Genomic DNA, 24,298 nt, shown 5'->3' with positions numbered 1-24,298 from the left:
TAGTATTTCCTGTAGTCTAAATACAGATAGACGATAATGCCCTTTTCCGCATAATTCTTTGTTTTGGCCGAAAATCTCTCTAAATCAACAATTTCATATCATCTTCAAAAAAGATGCTCTTGTGCTTCCTAAAAAAAATATAAAAAAAAATAAATAAAATACATTATATAAAAAACAAGCCCACTGTTAGAGTTGTCCTTTCAACAACTTATATCATCATCGTCAGATTATAATTATCATTATTAATCAGTTCTTCAGTCATTTGACTGCCATCGTTTGTTCATCTTTCAGTTCCTTAATCTGCTCATTAGTCAAATCATTAGTTTGTCCATCTTTCAGCTCATCAACCCATCAGCCGATACATTAATCAATTCATTAGTCAGCTCATCAGTCCCTAATCCACTATTCTATTCATCAGTCAACTCGTAGTCAGTCTGCTCAGCAGTTTGTTCATTAGAAGCTCATCAGTTACCTTATTATTATGCTCATCAACCAGCTCAACATTCACTTCATCGGCGAACTTATCAATCTATTCGACTCGTAGTCCACTCATCAGTTTGTTCATTAGATAGGTTATCAATCACTTTATTACGCACTTTATCAGTCAACTCATTATTCATTATTCAGCTTCAAATTTATTTCCTCAACCAACTTAGCACTTTTTCATTAGCAATCATCAGTCAACCCATAACCTCATCAGTCAGCTCATTAGTTTGTTCATTGTAAAGCTGATCAGTCAGTTAATTACATACTCTCTTCATCAGTCAACTCATCATTCTTTTAATCAACTCATCAGACTGTTCATCAGCCAGTCATTAATCAGATCAGCAGACTGCTCACCAGTCATAACAAACCAAATATATTAATAGAATGTTTATCATATACAGATTTATATCTATTATTATAGAAACACACACACACACACAAATATCTTTCACTTAACATAATATTGTGATATTTAATTTTTTTCGGCTAGCGCCAAATGCTAAGCGCTTTGGCAAATTGCCTAAACTAGTCCATCGTGCATAGTTTGGTACGCCAGGGTTGCCAGATCGTTTGTCAGCTGTCGCTTAGCTAAAGTTTCCGGGCTAAGCACAGCTCTTCCACGTGCCTTAAGATATATGTATGTATGTGCACATATATAGTGAAATGCATATATATATTTGCATGCCATAAGCAACATTCTCTGGGGTATTAGCATAGTGCCATAAATGTAACGGTACATCCATTTTCACGCAACTTTCTTTTTTTTTTGCACACATAATATTAAAAGTTGTTGCCGAAAGTAGTAGAGGAGTAGATGTTGTTGTTGTTGTTGGCATTGCAAGACTTTACATAACGCCAAGCATATTGTCTTTGCTGTTGTTGTTGCTGTGTCTCCAATTGTTGTTGTTGTTGTTGTTGTTGCTGCTGCTGCTGTTGCTGCTGCTGCTATTTGGCATTAAACATTCGCGCATTTTCACAGCAGGCGGCCAACAACAAAAGCCATTGCCGCGGCTTTACATGTGTTAAACGCCAAACATAGCCATGCATATGCTCTAGCCATATGTGTGTGTGTGTATGTGTGTGGGTGTGTGTGTGCGTATGTGAATTTTTACTTTAATCAAGGCAAAGGCAGCTGGCGCACTAAAAATGTTGCCTGGCGCAAACAATAAATTTTGCTGCTGCTGCTGCTGCTGCTCTATGTATATATGTATGTGTGCTAGTGTGTGTATGCGGGTGGCTGGCGTTACCAGGACAGGTGAATTTAATGCGCTGCTTTTGTAAAATTCGCTACTGGCATTAAATTCACTCGCATGCGGCGCACAAAAGTATGCAGCGTATACGTAATTTAAGTTAATAGCAAATGACTTTGAGGCTGAGCCAAAGCTTCAATGCGTTGCGCCCCGGCATGCAAGTCTGTTCAAATTACAATTCATTATGTCAACGCTAAGTGTACGCGTGTCTCACTCGCTCTCTCACTGTGCCTCTCTCTCTCTCTCTCTCTCTCTTTCTCACTTTGTATTCGTCTCGGCTGCAGCTTGAGAACTTCCGTTTCGCAGGCGACACTTGAAATGCATTGTTGTTGTTGTTGTTGTTGCTGCTGCTGCTGCTACCGCTGTCGTTGGCATATTTTTCACGCCACGCCCCTCTAGCCACTTCGCCCACACGACATTGTTGTTGCTGCCTAGCGCTCTGCTTCTGCAATTTGCGTCAAATTTCGAGTTAAAGTGTCAATTACAACAAGCAAAACAACGCGAACAGCTGCTCTCACTGCTCCCGCTACTTCCGCCACTCCCCCTGCTCCCGCTATCGCTGCAGAGCTTTTACACCTGTCTGTTACACACTCTAGCACACACCAACACTCGCCCGCATATGAGCGTGGCCCCCAGTCAGCGTTCGTCAAGCTGTCAGCTTTTGCATTTCATCTCGTTTTCTTTCCGTTTCATTTTGTGATACCCTGTACGAGAGTTCAAATCACTTAAGCGCATTAGAATCATGCTCTTGTGTTGCTACATATACGATAACAGTTTAGTTTAGCGGTACTCAGCAATGTTAGATCTCAATATATGAAGTACAGCCATTAGAAATCGAAATCATTTAAATTGCATATGATATTAGCAATCATTAATGTAAAGAGCAGCAGTTCGAGGCGCTCTCTCTCTCTCTCTCTCTCTCTCGCTCTCCCTCTCCCTCTCTCTCTCTCGCTCTCCCTCTCTCTCTCGCTCTCCCTATGATGAGCCTTTAAACAGAATCAGTGGGAAATTGAGCTTAACAATACACAAAATCCCTTAAGTTTTTATTTCTTCTTAGCCTTTTTAACAGGACAATCGTATTGTATCTATTCCTATTCTTGCTTTTGAGTGTTTCTTCAACTTTTCCATACATAAGATATATAAGAAAATTTTCCCTATATTCAGCCAACTAGCTTTATAAGCCAGCAGAACATGGCTAATCTAGATCATGTATAAAATGTAGTATACTTTAAAAAAGTTATATTTATTTCCCCAATATCTGTTTAAATTAAGTTGCTTATATGGTACAGAACGTCAACCAGTTTTTTCAATATGAGTATCCTATATCATCTTTTAATTAAAGAAAGCATTTTAATTGTTTTACCTAATATTTTCACTTAGTTTTCTCTCCTATATATGGTATAAATATGTATATGTATAGGCTTAGCATTTAATGTTGTGTTTGTATTTCTATACATTATACTATTATTTGTTATGTCTATCTTCCCTCTGCTCTATATATATTCTAAATTTATTCAGCTAATGAACCATTACATCAAAATATTTTCAAATACCCCCACAAACTCTCTCACTCCCCATTCTCCATAAAGTCTGTACTTTCATCTACATTTAAGACTATTGTATCTCGATTGCTTGCTTGCTGCCATCATCAGAGCTCATTGAACAAGGAAAATCAGGGTATAATGTTTTTGCTTTTATGTATGTAACAAGCAGGCAAATTAATATATATTATATATACAAGAAGATCAGTTGCATATATAGGCAATATGTAAATGGCTTGGCAACTTTTAAAGAATTTTAAAAATTCTATAGTATATGTGAGTCATTTGCTGAAAGCATCATTTAAATCCGTTTAGTCATACAGATGTTATTAAACAAAACGTTTGACTAACGAAACAAGCAAAATTGAGCAGAGCCTTCCCATACGTCTGCACACATATGTATATATGTATATTTAAATATTCAACCGTTTTTCTCTCAACTGCATGATTTCTAACAATTAACAAGTATCACAATTGCTATTGAATTGTGCTTGAGATGGCGCTATAGCAGTGAAATTTTGCTGGAGCAGTGGTCGCGTTTCTCAGCTCAATTTTATTATTATTATTTTTGTATACTCAGAATCCAGACATTAAAATGGGAAATCAGAATACAATGTTTTTATGAAAATGTATGTAGCAGGCATAAAGAGTCGTGTATATATTTTTAATCAGGGCGACGAGCTGAATCGATATAGCTATGTCCGTCTCTCCGTAAGAGCGCCGAGATCTCAGAAGATATAATTGGAATTTTATGCTCGTATACACCATACGCAGAATGGTATCATATTATTTTTGAAAACTCATCCCATTTCTTTTTTATCGAGAATTATCGATTTAGATTTAGATTTATTTCGTTTTTTCAGCTTAATTAGAATACCATTAGATCTAGAGACTTCAGATTTACTGTGTATATACATTTTATGAAGACGAAGATTTTGTAAATAGCAGATTTTGGAGACCACGCCCCCTTCGCCACCAATTAATAAAAACGTATTTCAAGTACTAGGGAATTCTGCTCTGGAATATTCCCACACTTGAGCATTGTGATCACGTTTGATGAAGATAATCCCAATACAAATTCTGCTACTATTGCCCACACTCCGCAGTTAGCAAAGCGTGCGCGAATATTAACTCCTTGTAGTGTTCAGGGTATCTCCTAGTCGAGCAGTCTCGACTAGAGCAGTCTTACTTGCTTAAATATGATGTGGCGGCGGTTGTGCTCCCAACCAACATCAGGCTCGGGTCCAGGCTGCTATCTGTTGTTCTTCATTTCATATTTGTCTTATATTGATTTTATTTGTTTATATTTCTTTAAGCAAACATGCTACATGCTCAAAAATGTAAATAATTTCCCATCAGTTTATGCTATATATTTGTGTAGTATTTATACAGGGCTCAGGGAATCTCCTAGTCGAGCACCCCCGTCGAGGGCTTTTTTACATGTTTCGGCTTGATTTCGCTTGGCTTTTACTTTAGTTTTTCCTTAACTTTCTGCCTCGTTTGCAGCAACAATATTTGTGCCTAGGATGCTGCCTTCCACCTGCTTGGCAATTCATGTGTGTGTATGTGTGTGTGTGTAACATTTTACTTGACTTTTATGTGAGGGTTGATGTTGTAGTTGTTACTGAGGCTGCTGCTGCTGCTGCTGCTGCTGCTGTCGCAGCTGCCTCTTGACGACGACTTTTGACTTTCTGCGTTGGCATTTTGACACAGTTGATTACAGCGCCACCTAGCGACCGCACGCAACTAAGCTGGGGTCATATATACATGTATATATAAATCTGATGTACATATAAACATTTAAGCTGTGTGTGGGGCTAAAGGGCAGGGCTGCTGGCAATATTTATGCAAATGGGGCACAGGGGACGAGCCACGCGCAGCTCAAGCGGTTGCATAAAGTTTTGTCATACATTTTGCTATCCATAGGCGGACACACGCACACTCACGCGCACACCCATCGTACGCAATTTGTGTGTGTTTATTAATTGCATTCCACAATTTATGCATTCGAGATTGTGAATCCTGTGCAGAGAATTGTAAAATTTTAATGCACAACAAATGGACTTAAGAGGCCACAACTGGATAAATATACACATTGGCAGGGCCGACACATGTGTATGTATGTATGTATGTATATGCTGAATTACACATAGGCAGACATACATATGTAGCCGCCCTATATTGATAAGAGTTTATTATATGGGCCATACCCAAAGGCCTACCAACAGCTAGCAGAGCCTGAGCTTCGATTACTATTATTCAAAATTTTGTATCAGGCCAATTTATGAAGCTTTTTATACCCTGAACCCATTGAAAATGGGAAATCTGGGTATAATGGTTTTGTAACGGGCAGAAGGAGGCGTAGCAGACCCCACAAAGTATATATATTCTTGATCAGCGCGACGAGCTGAGTCGATATAGCCTTGTCCGTCCGTATGAGTGTGTCGATCTCAGAAGTTACAAGAGCTAGAGAGCTGAAATTTGGCATGCATACTCGTGAATACCATAGGCAGTACGAGTTTGCTTTGTTTTTTCGACAAATCATCCGATAACTTTTTTATCGAGAATAATCGAAAAATTGATTTTGTTTTTTCCAGCCTCATTAGAATACTATTAGACCTGAAGACTTCAAATTTGCGTTGTATATAAAGTTAATCGATACAAAGATTTTGTAATTTACAGCTTTTGGATACCACACCCCCTTCGCCCCCAATTTGTAAAAAACGCATTTCAAATACTAGGGACTTGTGCTTTGGAATGTACATACATATGTACGTATGTGTGCATAGAAGAAGTGCAGAATGATTAGAATATCAGCTTGGAGGGTTCAGGGTATCTCCAAGTCGAGCAGTCTCGACTAGAGCCTTCTTACTTGTTTGTTTGTCAAGTTATTTATAACTACGTAACTACTTAATTTTAATTTATTAAATTAATGAGATATAATTATCTATGTTAAATAACGAAGACAGAATTCATAGGCCATCAAATTGTTCATGCTCAACGGGATATGTGATAGATATGAAATCGAGATCCAGTCGGTGACATCCGAATCTTTTCCTATATATACTGCGAAGGCCTAGCTTAGTCTTTCTAGGCTGTTTTAGGTGAAAAGTTAGTCTTCATTCATTTTTGTTTCTTCTTTATTTGTTCTTCTTTAATTTTTTTTCACTCTTCCCCCTTTTTTGTTTTTCTACTTTAAATTCTCTTCCCTCTGCCTCTTTTTGAAGTTCAAGCAAAAGTATTTAGTCAATCATGAAATTATCGTTTTCATACAGTTATTCGTATTGGTTAGTTATTGCTTTGTGTTTGAATAAAGCAATGCTAATTATAAATATATATATAAACTATGCTACTATCTGGCACATTGTATGTATGTATGTATATCCCTCATATGTACATATATAGAGTTGTATTGTATACCAATTATACTTTAAATGGTCGGAAGTCTTTAAAGCAATTCCAAATCAAGTAAATCATTTTTTTAGGTTTACTTGTACTTTTTATACATATACACATGCATGTATATTTATCCAAGCAAACATGTATATACATATATTATTTTTCAATTAAAGCACAAATGTTAATAAACATTTCTAAGGTTGTATTTGCCTTAATTAAAATCTACTTGAGAGGGCAAGCTGAAGCGGCTTTTAAGTAGAATAGCTGATGAGAGAATCGCACTTAAAGTGTCCACCGTGACGTATACTTAATTTGAGCTGCTAGGCATTCAGGTGACACACAAACACCCACCTGCAGCACACACAAGGGCCAAATGTGGGGCAATGGGGCGTGGCCTGACCTCAGACCCCAGCAAGTGAAGCAGAGCGAGGCGCAGACGAGGAAGCATCCGCAGCAGCAGCAGCTGCGGCTGCTCACCAAAAATATTTGGACTAAAAGCAACTGCTTGGAGCCCAGCTACAGAAAACCTAGAAGAAGAAGAAGAAGAATATGTGTGTTTGTGTGTGCCTCGTCTTCTGCTTTCACACGTGTGTGCATGTGTGTGTGTGTGTTAGAATGTATGCTGTTGTAATCTAAACATTCCGAGGCAGAGAGCACTTGTGCGCGGCTCTGTATGTGTCTCTCTCTCTCTCTCTCTCTCTCTGTGTGTATGTGTGCATGTGCGTGTGTGCGTAATTCGAGCATCTGCACGTACACAGCTCAAGTCGCAGGATCCAGCAATAAAATAGAAAAATTTCACAAGCTGATGAAAAGGAAATGACCACAAATTGCCGTCGCTATGTGCACACCGCAATGCACACAGACAGACGCACACAATAAACGATTTAACGTATTTAATTTCTGACAGATACACACACGCACACACTCACACGCTCACACACACGCCAAGTTACAGCTGGCATAACTGTTTGGGATTCTAACGAGAGGCCCGTTTCCTAACAATTTATAAAATGGCGTGCCTGGGAAAAGTTCAGCAAACCCTAACAACGCATATGCTCTACGCTGTCTCTTACCGTTATATTTCTTCCCCACCCTCCCTCTCTCTCCCACTCGCCCACAGTCTCTCTGCTCGCGTGTGTTCGCCTGTTAGAAAATAATTAAAAGTTTTCGTGATTTCGTGCCAGTAGCTGCGATTTTTCTCAATTTAAAATGGATTCGGGCAACAGCAACAAAAACGAATAAACACGACTGGAAGAACTCGACGTGCAGGTACTCTATAAATCAGCCAACCTTTGCAAGTCCAATTACCCAATCCGCCCACTAGGGGCGTGCCGAATCTGACAATACACTTACCGGTATCTCAGAAGCCCGAATAGTCGTAATGCTGGGTAGTTGAAATTCGGAATATACACCCACACCAACTATTCAAGATCAGAAAGATATGCTGGATTTATCAACGCCCATTGGGGGCATGGCGAATCGGGTAAAACTATATTTTCTACAGACTTAGTGCTAAGTGCTTCAAATTTAACAACTAAATTACTGTTGACATCCTCATGGAAAATCGGAAAATGGATCTGACAGCATTTTGGCCTTGATTAAATATTCTGCAGTCGGCAACGTTTGAAATATATATATGTATATATTTATGTATTAAATAAATTTCATTATAGAACTTTTATTTATTTTTATTTTTACTTATTTTTTTTTTTTTATTTAGTATTTTATTTGCCTTAAATTAAAAAGTGTGAGGCCTAATTGAAATTGAATTTGTTGCTCTTGATATATTTATATCTGTATAACTTCAATATACCGGAGACAGATATACCGGAGACACATTATAACATTATTAATTTTTTCTTTTATTAAGCATGCTTTACTTTCTATATTATTCTCTGATTCTCTTTAATATAATTTTTTTTTCGATATTTATTTACAGGGTATACTAATAACGATTTAAGCTGCCGGCATTGCTCTAAGCCCAACACAAATGCATGTTGTGGGTGTGTATATATGTGTTTGAGTGTGTGTGTATGAGTACCTTTCACTTTGCTACACCCTTGACCAGCCAGCCACCGTTAACTCTGGCCACCCACAGAGCGCCGGCTTTTGATTAGTTATTGCTGTACTTTCTTTATGTTTATGTTGTTGTTGTTGCTGTGATTGTTGTTGTTGTTGTGGTTGCTGCTGGCACTGTTTTCAACATTCGTGCAGTTTTTGATTAGCAGCAATTTCGCCACTGTTGTTGTTGCTTTGGCTAAAATAATCGACGCGCTTTCAAAACGCTTCCGCAACGTTTTCGCCTTTAATTTTGTTCTTTCGCATTTCGCGTATCGCTTTTTGCGCCAATTTCAATTTATTTATTGATTGATTGTGTATGTGGGTGTGCTATTGTGTGTATGTTTGACCTTAAAACTCGCCCAATTAAAACACTGCACACACAATATTGGCCAAAAGCCTGAGCACATTAAAAATTGAGAGCAAACAAAAAATAACAATTTGCACTCACATTTTTTGTCGCACGTTTTTTGTTTTTTGTTTTTTTTTTTTTATGCTCTTTTATTTTATTTGCGTATTTTTTAATTCAACCAAAGAGCCCACGTCGACGTCGCAGTCGACGCCCACCTCGGCGGGGTCTATAAATAAATCCTATAATACGAAATAAACGCGTCCAAAATCAAACCGAAATCAAATTTAAACCTCAATACCCGAACCGTTGCGCCACTTTTTATCAGTGAAATCTTTTTAATCTATTTATATTCATTTCATACTATTGAAAGTCGAATTTGTAAATTTGATTTGTGAAATCAATATATATATTGAAATTAATATTCATAATATGAATTGATTAATTTTAATGTGTAATTTTCCCTATCGATTCACTCATTGATGTGTGTTGCTGAACAAAGAAAATTTCTTAAATATATAAATCGTGTTTTTTTTTTTTTGCCTCCCTTTTATCTATAGTTCATAAATGTTTTTTGTTGATTGTTGGTTCTTTGTTTTCCACACCATCTTTTCCTATTTCAATTTTTTTGACACCGTAACTAGATCAGCACTTACATATACTATACTTAAAGTAACCTTCCACCTACTCCAGCTTTCATTAGCTCTCTTTATCACTCTCAGTATCTGTCAGCCTGTCTTTCCCCATGTCTCTTTGTCTGCCCTTCCGTGCGTTGTTTTATTTTTTTCTTTCTTTCTCTTTGGCTGTTATCGCTGTCTCACTCTCTCATTTTCTCTCACTGCTCTTATCTCTCTCTCTCTCTCTCTTTCTCTCTGCCTGTGTCTCTTTCTTTGCTATCTACCCTTTTCCGCTTATTATTTCCTCTTTGTGATTTTCATTTCCCTCTACTTCAGCTTCTGTCAATTTGAACTCTCTTTTTTCGTTTTCTCTCTTTCTCCCTCTCTCTTTCACTATCTCTGCCTCTCTCTCTCTCATTCTCTCCCCTTCTCCCTCTCTCTCTCTCTCTCTCTCTCTGTCACTCTTCCTCTATATATATTTATATATATTTCTCTCTTCCTTTCTCTCTCTCTCTCTACATCTATCTCTCTCTTTCATCTTCTGCTAATTTTCATTTCTCTCTTTCAATTCTTCGTTCTATTGCTTCTTGTTTTTCATGTTTCTCTCTCCCTCCACAGCTGCCTATACATATGTTTCTCCCTCCTCCATTATCTCCCTTTCAGTCGTCGAGTTATTTGGCTCATGAAAAAAATTCAATTACTTTTTACGACATATCCTTAAACATTTTGCCATCACTTATCAAAGAGCATTAGGAAAAATAATTGAATTTTCTCTCGCTAGGTTCTCTCAGAGACCACTCGACATATCTTCCTCATTACTTATTAATTACACAATAAAATTGAAAGTATGTCTTAGCAATTTCCTTGACTCGATACTTAAATGTTTTACCTTCTACTTAGAATCGATGCAGTCCAGAGATTCATGCAGTCTCTATTCCTGCAAAGCTCAACAATAAAGTCGAGTAGATTAATGGGCTAATATATGACTTGATCTAATTATGCGTTTTTCGCTTTCAAATTAACCACATAGTACGGACCCCATACTATATGTGCTAAAAGAGATTGTGGACTTTCGTCCAGGGCTTCTGGAGTTGTGGCCAATTATTTTGTTAGCTCTCAATTTGTTGTCGATTCATTGCGCCAGTGGCTGTGACACTCGCCATCGCAGGCAATGCGAGGGATGGAGACAGATGGGGTCAGTCAAGGGAGTAGTCACTGTTCGAGCTGCTGTTTATCAATTGACACGCGCGTACCATAAAAAATGTATCTCGGCAAGCGGTTCGATGGCTGTCGAGTCGGGCCCTGGGGGCCCTTTGACTCTGCCCTTCGCAAATGGGCGCATTGCCGGCGAAACTCCTATAAATATCGTTGACGATTTATCAATATATATATATATACACATATCTATATATATATATATATATATATATGTATTCGTTTAAGTGTGTATCTATTGCTATAGCGCGTGGGCCTATAAAATAGCTGAAAGAAACAGCAACAACAAGCGGGCATTTGCTTTTTAGACGGTCGATCGTTTGTCGGCCCGTTTTCAATTTGTTTGATTTCGTTTGCCAATTCTCGACTTGTTCTCAATATACCCTGTAGCCATGAAATCGATAAGGGAGTGTAGGTTGGCGCTGTATACATAAATAAATATAGGATAGCAAAAGTTCTTGGTTCAGATAAGAGATCTGAATACCCTGTAAGAATCTAACTCAGATTACCAATGCTCGTGATGTTCTTGTTATACCCTGTCGCAGTGTCCTTGACCTGTATACGAACTCAGAGCATCAGACTATGTATACTATATATACCCTTTAACTGCAGCTACAATCAAAAGAATTAGCCCAATTACAGGGCATTAACTGGCCCATCAATCCTCATCACTATCAATACTATTTGGTCTACAATCCACTACACCGACTGCCCCCACCTGATTGGTCCACTAACGAAATTCGCCCCGAGCACAATCGAAGCTGTGAGCAGCGACAAATGATCGCTGATCAACTTTAGATATCTGCGCGACATTTGTTACAACACGTAAATCTGTTTGATTTCCCAGTGCCAACTGTGTCAGTTGCATGTGAAATTTGCCGATGTGTGTGTGATTGAGTGAGTGTGGGAATACATTAATTCTATTTAAAAACTATAGCTAAAATATATTCCAGCCAAGGTGACGCTGACATTGATCTTTGATGCTCACAGTGCGTATGCGTTATTTCCTTAAATCCAGTACATGTGCTTCAGGAAATTTATATTGGGTCGACTTTATCCCTATATTCCTCTGTTTCCCTGCATCTCTATCCCTATCTCCCATTTTCCTGTCTCCCGTCTCACTGTCTTCACGTCTCTATTTCTCTCGGTATCTCTGTCTCCCTGTGTTTTTCTCCTTCTCCGCCCATTTCTGTGTCTCTGTGCATCTCTCGCTCTCTCGCCCAGCCGCACTTATACATATTTCATTTTTATCTCTCGCCTTTCCCTTTCCTTTATTAATCCCTTCAGTCTTGCTGCCCACATGAATATCTGAGTGGAAAAAACGAATATAATTTCTTAATTGGTTTATCACCTCACACGATTGGGATAAGTTGGTGGACCCAGCCGCCTGGGTGTGCAAAAGGCAGCTTATTTGATTACTAGCTACACCTCTACAACGTCTCTCTCTCTCTCTCTCACTCGCTCGCTATCTGTCTCCCTCTCTCTATCTGCACCTGTTTCTTTGTCGCTGACAGCTCTTGGCGAATACTCTGCAAGCAAGCTGGGATATTTTTATTCCATTTGCATACACACACACACACACACACACACACAAGCTAGCACATAGTAGTGTATTAATTTGATTTCCCCAAACTAGAATATGCACCATATCGCAAGCAAACCTCGCCCGCAGCTCGATGCCCGCTGTGAACCCTATTATCTGACATTTTATGCATCCCCGCACGGCCGCAACGAGCCATTAAATATGCAGAGTTGCCACAGTTTAAAAACCGCAATGCAAATTAAACAATTCAATTCAACGACCTCTGGCAGGGCGGCTCTACATGAGTGCTACATATGTGTATACAAGTCAAATGCGAGGGTCGGGTCCGAAAAGGTCACCAATAGACAATAAATTCGGCTTTGATGCGGCCATTAATTTATAATAGATATCAGCTTGTCTATATATCACTTCGGATGGAACAACAAAAACAAAGCTGACCAAAGAAGTTGAATTATTACTCAACAACTAAAGCACTCAAGTATTTACATCTTTGCTCTACGTGAATATATTTTTAGCAGTTGCAGACGTTAAAGTTCATGTATTTAAGGCAATCGAGAACAATCATGAAACAAGCAAGAGCAAATAAAATACAGATTTTTAAAGTAATTAATTTTTTAAGGGATTATATCAAATAAGTAGTTGTTCCCATTGAAAATGGAAAATTATGTATACTAAATTTACCATTTACAGTTAAAAGTGCAGAGCCAAGTATATCTAGGCTCGTTAAAATAATTTTAAAATATTTTATATACAATGGCAGAAAAGCTCAAAGAATAATTGAATTATTTTTTTATTTTTTTTTTTTACATTAGGAGAAAACGGGGATTTTAAGAGTAAAAGGCCAAGAATATTGATTATAATTAATAAATAACATTTAACCAATAAATTTCATTGAAAGGTATTATGTCTAATGTATGTTTAAAATATAAAATATAAAATATAAAATATAAAATATAAAGTATAAAATATAAAGTATAAAATATAAAATGTAAAATATAAAATATAAAATGTAAAATATAAAATATAAAATATAAAATATAAAATATAAAATATAAAATATAAAATATAAAATATAAAATATAAAGTATAAAATATAAAGTATAAAATATAAAATGTAAAATATAAAATATAAAATATAAAATGTAAAATATAAAATATAAAATATAAAATATAAAATATAAAATATAAAATATAAAATATAAAATATAAAATATAAAATATAAAATATAAAATATAAAATATAAAATATAAAATATAAAATATAAAATATAAAATATAAAATATAAAATATAAAATATAAAATATAAAATATAAAATATAAAATATAAAATATAAAATATAAAATATAAAATATAAAATATAAAATATAAAATATAAAATATAAAGTATAAAATATAAAGTATAAAATATAAAATATAAGACATAAAAATATAAAATATAAAATATAAAATATAAAATATAAAATATAAAATATAAAATATAAAATATAAAATATAAAATATAAAATATAAAATATAAAATATAAAATATAAAATATAAAAATATAAAATATAAAATATAAAATATAAAATATAAAGTATAAAATATAAAATGTAAAATATAAAATATAAAGTATAAAATATAAAATATAAAGTATAAAATATAAGACATAAAATATAAAATATAAAATATAAAATATAAAATATAAAATATAAAATATAAAATATAAAATATAAAATATAAAATATAAAATATAAAATATAAAATATAAAATATAAAATATAAAATATAAAATATAAAATATAAAATATAAAATATAAAATATAAAATATAAAATATAAAATATAAAGTATAAAATATAAAGTATAAAATATAAAATATAAGACATAAAATATAAAATATGAAATATATTAATATGTTCGTGATTCTCTTCTTCGCGCACTCTAAATACGTTTAAACTGTATTTCAAAGGTGGAAAATTGACTTGGCTAGACAAACCTTAACGTATCACAGCCCTAAAGAAATCTAGCAATAGGACATTCTAGATACCTCACCAGAGTAAATTTCCATTAAATTATATGGCTCTCAAGTTAACATACATTAATATACACAGTCCATATATACACATTAAATATCCCGTTCTTCCCTTTTAGCCTAACCCTTTAATAATTTACCCTTCTTAATGGCACTCGTTCGCTATTGCATTTTCTGTTTTCACGAATTCTGTTAGATTTATTTTAGTTTTATGTTAAATAAATTAGTTGCTTTAACACAAATTTATAAAAGAAAGAGGCAGCCATAAATAAATAAAATCGCTCCAGTCGGAATTGATCGACTAGGCAATACCCTTGAAACACAAATTCAAACATCATTTTAATCTTTTCTTGACTTCTTTTAATGTGTATTTAATTTAAAAAAAAATGAAAATTAAAAATAAAAATAATAATAATAATAATTATATCAATCGATGAATATATCAATCGATTATTAGTTTTAAGTATCCTACTATTCAAAGATATTTATTCGATGAGTTCATTCGTAGAGTCCTAGATGAAAGGGGAGAACAATGTGTGTTACCAGTTCCTATAGAGCTCGAGCTATGCCGTATGAATCATGATCCATGATCCAAATCGATTTAAAACAATATTTCGATAATAGAATATTTAAATAAACTATAAATATATTAGCCACCATTTATTGTTCTTGAGATCAATATAAAGGCCAACAAAGCAAATGTGCTGGAATATATAAGCTCTCTTATTTTCATTTATTCATGACTGATATACCCTATTCACCTACTTTTGTATTCTCATTGAAAAAAAAAATAAAAAAATAAAATGAATGCGAAAAAAGACGCGCGCTCACATAAAAAACTCTTCAATGCAAATAAAAATAGAAAAGTGTAAAAATGCAGGCGCTGAACATGAATGCAGCTGGCTGGTTTGACTTGCCACATGAACAGCAACAACAACAACAACAACAACGACAACAACATCTACGGCAATACAACCATAAAAATTAAAAATAAAACTTACATAAATTTAGAAGGAACTCTGGCGGGCAGCGGAGCAGCGTCATTTGTCGCACTGCTCCCAAAATGCCTTTTATTTTTGGACAAACGGCAACAGCAACAACAACAACAACAACAACATCTGTTGCAGTTGAAACAGCCACGACAAATTGCACTCCCAACTGTTTAGCAAGCAAACTGACTTTGAAATTCCAAGTAGGAGCACGAGAGTTCTACCCAAATGAAATGGCAGTGCTTAGCCTGAACAACTTAAACGGCTCGAGCGGCTTAAGGTTTTAGCCGGTTTGGCTTTGGAATGAATGCAGACGCCAAGCGACGCAGCGCACCGCAACAATCGAATCAGAGTTGAGACTTCAACAGCTCCAACAAAACAACAACAACAGTTAATAAGTATATACAACATATTACAGATATATACATGCGTATATACGTATGTAAGTCTATGCATAGATATGCTGTAAGCAAGTCGGCCCAGTTAGATGCTCAAACAACAAGTAAATTCATTGCCGTCGGGCGCTACCGACTGCGTAATACTCATTGACGGTCCAAGAACTGTTGATCAAAAATGCAAAACCACTTGACGTAGATATATATCAATTATATATGTCTGTTATCAAAGCAAAAAGTATTCAAAATATTCAATACTTTTACAGCTAAAATAATAGCATTACTAAGCTACCTAAGCCACGCTCCAGGAGGACGGATCAGAAAAGCTGTAATGCTCTTATTAAGTATACCAGTACATATTCAAAATTTCGCTACTGACGCGCAGACAGACCTTTTACAAAACCAATATACTTCAAATACTCTTCGTTAATATGCAAACTGTAAACAAAGTAAGATCATTGCAGTTAGGCAATAAACCCATTCCATTTGATATTCTCCGATGTGCCAAGTCTTCAATGGGCGAACCACATAATTTATAGATCTATCTACATATAAGATAGATGACCCTCATGATCTTGACTCAGGCACGGCAAATTGTTACCAGCATTGGTAACCATATAAATTGTAATCCCTCTATAAATCCATGGATGATATAGTCTTTCTCTATAAGCTAGATCTGGTATACCCCCAATATATATTTCGAATTCCAAAGCTCTCCAAACCAATATACTCTCTTCACTAACTAAAACAGAATGGAAAGCAAAGATATAGTCGGCACTTGTCGCCATGGCCAAAATAAGTAGATTGGGAGTTGGGGGCCATCTATTTCGGCTGCTGCTGCTGCGATGTGGGTGTATCTCCGTGAGCGAATGCGTGCGTGCCTTTGTATGTGTGTGTGTGTGTGTGTGTGTGTGTCTGTAAGGCTTGTGAATGCCATTGGATGCTATGCCACTCTAAAATTCCAGGCACATACACACTATAAGCAGTTCGCAGCGGCGATGAGAACAAAAGGACAAGCGAAGACTCCAGCGAGTCATAAAAACTGTGCAAGCGGGGCTTGTTTATACCCTAGAAAAGCAGCGAGCATGCTGAAAGGGTATGCACAATAACTGATTAAAAATTAAAAGTGATATAAATCTGCAAGCAAATTTACATAATTAACTTGTAATTTTCATTAACTTTTAATTGATTTTATTTGATTAACTTTTTTATTTGCTCGGTAAAAAGAAACTCTATCTATCTATCTATGTCTCTCTCAACTATCAACTCTAACATTAAGATGTCGTAGGAATCTAAATTATATGAAAAATGTATTGTATAATTTTATAAAAATCATAGATAATATATAAAAACAATCATATCTAACGGTATTACCTACACATATATATTAAAAGCCGAAAATTGCTTATGAGCCATAAACCACAGCACTACCTCTTTACTTTTCCAGGGTATCTCACCTAGCCAAGCCCACACTCTGCTCAACTGCCAAGCACTAAGTTATTATTGTTGCTCTTTGTCGCTGTGGGCGGCTGAGGGAGACAACGGGTGGCAATGCGGATTGGGATTGCGATTGGGATAGGGGATTGGGGATTGGGTTCGGGAGCTTAGGGCTCGCATATTTGGATTCGTTAGTGAGACTCCAGCTGCGAGAAGCGTTGAGGCAAATTAAATACAGGAAGTTTGCAAAAGCGACTCTGAGGCGAGTGCCAGCAAGCGGCAGCATAATAATAGAAATGAGAAGTGCAAAGGACGCAGCAGTTCGCAACTGTTTCGAGAATTCGCAACAGCGACAACAGCAACAACAGCAACAACAACAGCAGCTGAGTTGGAGAAGTGTGGAAAATATTTGGTAAATGTTGTTAGAGTTTTTGGCGTTTGTGGCGCAACAAATTTGCACACAAAGAGACTTTCATAAAACATAAGCAAAATATACGAGTGTGTGTGTATGTGTGAGTGTCTGTCTCTGTCTGTGAGCACTGAAAATGTTTATGAGCACTTTAGCTGGCCACTGTCCGCTGTTGTGCGGTCCCTGTCCGCCCATCATCAACATCATTCACATTTACGACGGAGGCCCACCCACAACGGGCAGCAGCCCCTGCTAGCGAATTTCCTCTGCTTGCTACGCCGTATATACATACAGCAGCTACTAGGGCTTTTGCTTCTTTATTATTGTCAATGATTTGCTTTTGGGCTCATAAAATGGAGGCAAATTGAATTTTTTTTTCCCTTTTGCTTTCTCCTTTTGCTTATCTTCGTCCTCCTGCCTTTGGCTTTCCTGTTGCTTTTAGTGTTGCTGTTACATGTTGTTGCAGTTGTTGTTGCTGTTGTTGCTGTAACTCTTTCCTAAGGCACACGTGACGTATGCTTAATTATGTTACTGCATATTGCGCATATGCCATGCTGCACGCTGCGACGGGAGATCAAAGCTGAATGTTTTCAAGAGTGCAACGGTCAGGGCAGCTTGAATTAGTTTCAAATTTCATTATATTATTTGGCACTATATTAGGTCAAGGTCAGTGCTATTGATCGAAACGAATCGAAAGCGAATTTCCCAAAACAAAAGTTAAAGCTGGCGGAGCTAAAGTATAAACATTCTGTTTCGATATATATCGACTTTTTTGTCATTATGTAACTATTATATTGTGGACGAAAATTGCTTCAAGTATCTGACTAAAGATTTTGTAGACTCGTTGCTGTATTGGATTAGTTCAGTGCCTGCCTTGCTCTCCGTCCGTTCGTCTTTCGGTGTGTCTTGAGCCAGAGTTTTTATATTGATAATGCAAACAAATCAGTGAATATACGTGGGGACCTTCAGAAGAACTATTTCCAGTATCTCAGGAATTGTAATATTTATCAATCACAATTTATATCATTCACAATTTTGATAACTGAATTGAGTTAATTCTGGCATCGTCCATTAATAAATATACAGAACAAACCAATTACAATATACAATATAAACTTTTGGAATCTTGCTAAAACTGTAGGCAATTGCCAATTCTCATCATCAAAAATCTCGAAATAATATCATTGGAATACTCTGTTTAGCCTTCGATTAAAGGCTAGCACAATTTGATAAACCCAAGTAAATTATTCAGCCATGGAGTGTCGCTGCTTGCAAAGGAATTATCCACTCAGCGCTACTTAATCAGCGCTACCAATCTGAAGTTTAGTTTCAAAGAAAACTATATTCCCCCGTTGCTTTGAAGTATAGATTACAGTAAATTAAACTCTGAGCTTTGCGCAGTTGGGGTGGCAGAAAACTAAAAGGGGCGGACTCCGTGGACGTAAACTTTTCGCCAATTTTAATTAAAGATTAAAGCTAGTCAACAGGGGCGAGAGCTGATGCCCGATTCGAGCAGACATTGAGAAATCGCAAATTGATTGCATTCTCTAATGTTCCTAATGCTCGACTCCAGATAGACTGTGCGAAGGGTGAAGCTAAATACAATTAGGCGCATCGCACTTGACGAGCATTGTTGAGAAATGGATTCAGTGTCAAGATTAGGGAGAGATATGTTGGCATAAGAGGCCAATTACTTACCCAAGCGGTTGCTCTGCTGCTCACGTTGCTTAGTTGATTTTTATAATAATATCAAATGGATTGCTATTTGTTGAGGTAAGTATTACCAGCTTTAGTATTTACTATTATTATTATTATTATTATTTTATGAATTGTAGCAAGTGTTCATTTTGTACATAGAAAACGAAAGATAGTTCAGATATATAATATATATATTATATATGTATTTCGGTATTGCTTTCGAATTTCTTTGGCTTTTGCTTTTAGTTAGTTTTCACTTTGACTTTGGCTTGCAGTGTGGGCAGCATTATCAACATAATCATCATCCACATCATCATCATCATCATTTTGGGCTTCATCAGCATCTTCAGCACCAAGCACATTACTTTCATTATCATCTCATCATATCATTTTTTCCATATCAATTTCAAATATTTCTATCTGCACGTCACTTTTGAGGCGAACGAGAAAAAAAAATGTAAAAAAAATAAATAAATAGACGAATTTTGAATCGAATCGAATGTGCGAAAAGCGCGCTACACTGACGACCCATTCACACACACACACACACGCATACGCATACGCATACGCGGACAGGCACTAAACCCACATACACGCACACATGCACACTCACACAGATACAGAGACACGTGCGCGTTCACGTTCGCGTTCGCGTTTTGGGCGTTCGAGTTTAAAGCGTATTCGCATCGAGCCTTTGTCAGGGTGTCACGTTTATTCATAATTATTCAATTATCATTTATTGCTGCATTCATTTTGCTTGCTAATCGCTGCTGCCGACGCTGCTGCTGCTGCTGCTGCTGCTGCGAGGACTCGCATCCCGTTTTCATTTTCATCCATGATTTTTTCCTGCTGCTGGCCAATATTTCCAGCTCATTGAACGCGTTTAGCTCAACTTGAACTGAAATTTAAACTGGAACTAGAACAGGAGCTGGAGCTGGAGCTGGAGTTGGAGCTGGAGCTGTGGCCCTCTTGAGCTTCACCTTCTCTGCTCCCTATTTTAGGGAGTGGGCGTGCCTCGCTTGCGGACGGCTCTTTTTGTGTAATGCTGCAATGGCAACGGAAAGCAAAAAGGAAACGGAAATTTTTTATCGGCTTTTCAATAAATTTGCAACAAAATGAGGCAAATTGTGCACACGGCCAGCATATCACTCTCTCTCTCTCCTTCTTTCTCACTCTCTCTCTCTCTCTCCTTCTTTCTCACTCTCTCTCTCTCTCTCTCTATATATATATATATATATATACATATATATCCCTCTCGCATTCTCTATATGTGTGTGCTCTATATACATATTTATAATTTTATATTTCAGCAAGTACTTCAAATAGGCAATTGGCCATTTGGCTGCCTTTTCCCGTTTCCCCATCCTCGCTTAATTGAATTCAAGTATATTTTCCCTCATCTAATAACGGTACTTTGTTTTTATAGCTTCCGAGCCCACAACGAGTACATTATATATACATCTGAGTAATATTTGTAATTCTATTTGTCACAACAATATTTCAAGTACGTAGAGAACTCTGAATAAAGCAGACTCAAATGTATTACAGCCACACATATGTATGTGTACATACATATACATATATATGTAGTAATGATATTTTAATAGACGTTCATGTCGCTTTAAAATCTACTAATAATACTAATAATAAAATAATAATACTACTATTTCTCTTCATTTCTTTATATCCATATATCCATCTTTTAAGCTAACTGTCTATCCATCTATCTGTATCTGTATCTGTATCTGTATCTGTATCTGTATCTGTATCTGTATCTGTATCTGTATCTGTATCTGTATCTGTATCTGTATCTGTATCTGTATCTGTATCTGTATCTGTATCTGTATCTGTATCTGTATCTGTATCTGTATCTGTATCTGTATCTGTATCTGTATCTGTATCTGTATCTGTATCTGTATCTGTATCTGTATCTGTATCTGTATCTGTATCTGTATCTGTATCTGTATCTGTATCTGTATCTGTATCTGTATCTGTATCTGTATCTGTATCTGTATCTGTATCTGTATCTGTATCTGTATCTGTATCTGTATCTGTATCTGTATCTGTATCTGTATCTCTATCTCTATCTGTATCTCTATCTGTATCTCTATCTGTATCTCTATCTGTATCTCTATCTGTATCTCTATCTGTATCTCTATCTCTATCTCTATCTCTATCTCTATCTCTATCTCTATCTCTATCTCTATCTCTCTCTATCTCTATCTCTATCTCTATCTCTATCTCTATCTCTATCTCTATCTCTATCTCTATCTCTATCTCTATCTCTATCTCTATCTCTATCTCTATCTCTATCTCTTTTTCTATATAGGGAATCCTCTCCAGTTTCTCATCCAGTTTCTCCTTTGCTCCCACCTAAATTTTTTCTTATTTCAAGTGGCTCATTCCCATATAGCATGGCACATTTATACTTTTTGTACGTTTTGGAATCACAGCGTCAGATCCTTTTTAGCATCCTTTCAGTCACATCCTAGGCTAGAACTTTGGCTTTACAATTCGCATTTTATTTCCACTCTAGTTGCGTGTACTTTGCATTTAGTTAGCAAACTGACTTTCTCTATTTACTGCCAGTTGCCACTTGCCCTTGCCTCACTTCTCACTTCCCTTTCACCTTGCATTACATCAGCAGCTCTTCTCTTTGCCCATCCCTATCCCCATTCCCATCTCTATCTCTATCTCTGTCTCTCTCTATGTCTCTGTCTCTATTTTGGCTGCTGCCATCTTCCTTTTACTTAATGTTTTTCACAAGGCTTTTAAACTTGTCATGCATATTGATATAAGTAAGTAGAATTTGCCCGGCGGACTTCACGCTGTCAGCATATTCGAGCAATACCAAGCCTGTTACTTCCCTGCCCCCCTCTACTCTAGGCTTCTTTCCAAAGTTCTCCCACACCACCTATTCTCCCACTCAATGCTTAGAGCCGAATATGCAAACTCGGCGAGAATTTCATATCGCAATTTAACTGAATTCGCGTCGTGACGTCCGATGCTTTGACTTCAGATTGACTTTTGTCGCCTGCAATTCCTGAGAATTTACATGTAAGATTAACAAATTCTTTCTTTTTTCACCTTTAAACAAGTTTACCAATAAATATTTCGGATCAGAGCTATCGATTGAACGGTTTCAACACCCTAAGCATTTGATGACTCTAGTTTAAATTTCAGAGTTTCGCGATTTGGTTGTGCATAGTTCATTCTTATACCGCTAGAAACAGAGCATGCTTGCTAGCTCTTTTTCTTTGACTCTATGTTTACTACACAAATTGCACATTTTGGTGGCTTTATCGGGAGTGTCCACAATCCAATTTGATTAACTAAATGTTACCCTCTATGTGAGCATCGATGAAAACTATTCGTTTTAGCTCTTTCGAATCGTACATTAGATATACAGACATGTTAGTTCCTAATGTCAAGCTGATATGTATTCACATCCAACCAGTATACCTCTCTATATGTAATGAACATATAGGGTATGTAACAAGTAAAGGAAACTTTCCAAATAGAAGCTGGACTTTTCCCTCATGGCATCACTCTGTAACAAAATGGCGAGCTTGACAGATGCTTGTCACACACACACAGACGCACATGTATGTAGGGAAATTTCAAGGACGTTTGGCAGTGCGCAAAATACTAGATAGAACCAAATAGACTGTGGACCTGAGCGTAACCGAAACCGAAAACCAAATTCACATTAAAATAACATTTGATGAAGCATTTCAAGAAACCAGCAACAAGAATTCACATGTGAAAGTCATAAAAGTAAAAAGAAAAAAAAACACACACACACACGCACACACATAGAGTAGATAATTGTGCCTACGATTATATAGAGTCTGGGGCTCCTGCAGTGTTATGAATATGAAAATGATTTTTAACGAGGCAACACGCCGAGAGGCGTATGTATCTATAAGTAAATGTATCTGGAAGATAGCTGCAAATTTGTTGGACGCTGTCTCTCGATTTACGTCACAACAGTTTTATGGCTCTTTAAATACTAATTAAAGACGTTTTGTTGTTTCTCTTTTTCCCGATCATTCAAATAAATTTTATACTAGGCGGCCGCCAAAAGCATGAATCAAGTAGGTGGCGTATGGGGGCACCTACCTCAAATAAGACAGCAGCGCAGCGCATCAACAAGCAAAACCAAAAACCACCATAAAAAAAAACTGTATTACCCCAAAATAAAATATAATAAAAACAAAAAACAAAGAGATTTAATGTGTAGCGAGATTTTGAAAATAATTCTTCAAAGGCCGCGAGACACGTCGAGGAGTTCTAAGGTCATGAATTTGCACCAGAAAAAAAATACAACAGTAAAAAAATAAAGATTTCTTGCAGGTTAGTTTCTTGAGAACCGTTAGGCGCTATGCAAATTAGCGTTCTTCCTCTTTCCCATGCATTGCAATCGACAGCCACAACGACGGCGACAGCGACGACGACGACGACGACGGCGGCGACAACAACGGCGACGGCGACAGCGACGGCATCGGCAACGGCAGCGCTCGAGTTGGCTGCTGCGACGACGATGGCGGCTACTAACACAAGGCAAACGCTGAACGGCTGAACGGCTCGACGGCTCTGCGACAGCCTCTGCGGCTGTAGAGGCTCAACAACGGTTAACTGCTGCGTGCTGCGTTTGGCGTGTGGCGGCTGCTGGTGTTGCTGCTGCTGCTGCTGCTACGTGCTGCTGCGTGCTGCTGCGAAACGTTGCGTTCGCGTTCGCGGCTCTTAACATCGCGGCGTATACCCAACGACTATTTGGCCACGGACGCAGCGGCCGTGCTGGAGACCCGCCTGAGCGATGCCGCTGCCGCCGCTGCAGGTTCGGCAAACGCACGACGCGTACGCTGAGCGAATCCGAAACGTAAATTGGCATCCGAA

At 37.0% G+C, this 24,298-nt stretch overlaps 1 long non-coding RNA gene across 3 annotated transcripts in view; it reads right to left on the bottom strand.

The window, feature by feature from the left end:
• The window catches only part of LOC122757871, a 49,441-nt gene extending 25,219 nt beyond the window's left edge, over window positions 1-24,222 (bottom strand). Inside the window, exons 1-2 of one of the 3 annotated variants that reach the window (XR_006358048.1) lie at window positions 23,773-24,222; window positions 19,400-19,829 (exon numbers count right to left, since the gene is read on the bottom strand). This is a non-coding gene — a long non-coding RNA (uncharacterized LOC122757871). Of the gene's footprint in view, window positions 1-19,399; window positions 19,830-20,012; window positions 20,099-23,772 lie in introns of those variants that run through there. The other 2 variants (XR_006358047.1, XR_006358049.1) reach the window with 2 other exon arrangements.
• Window positions 24,223-24,298: the final 76 nt, after the last annotated feature.

Source organism: Drosophila mojavensis, unplaced genomic scaffold (genome assembly GCF_018153725.1).
Source record: "Drosophila mojavensis isolate 15081-1352.22 unplaced genomic scaffold, ASM1815372v1 contig_136, whole genome shotgun sequence".
In the NCBI taxonomy this organism is placed as follows: domain Eukaryota; kingdom Metazoa; phylum Arthropoda; class Insecta; order Diptera; family Drosophilidae; genus Drosophila; species Drosophila mojavensis.
This window is presented reverse-complemented; position numbering and strand designations above follow the sequence as displayed.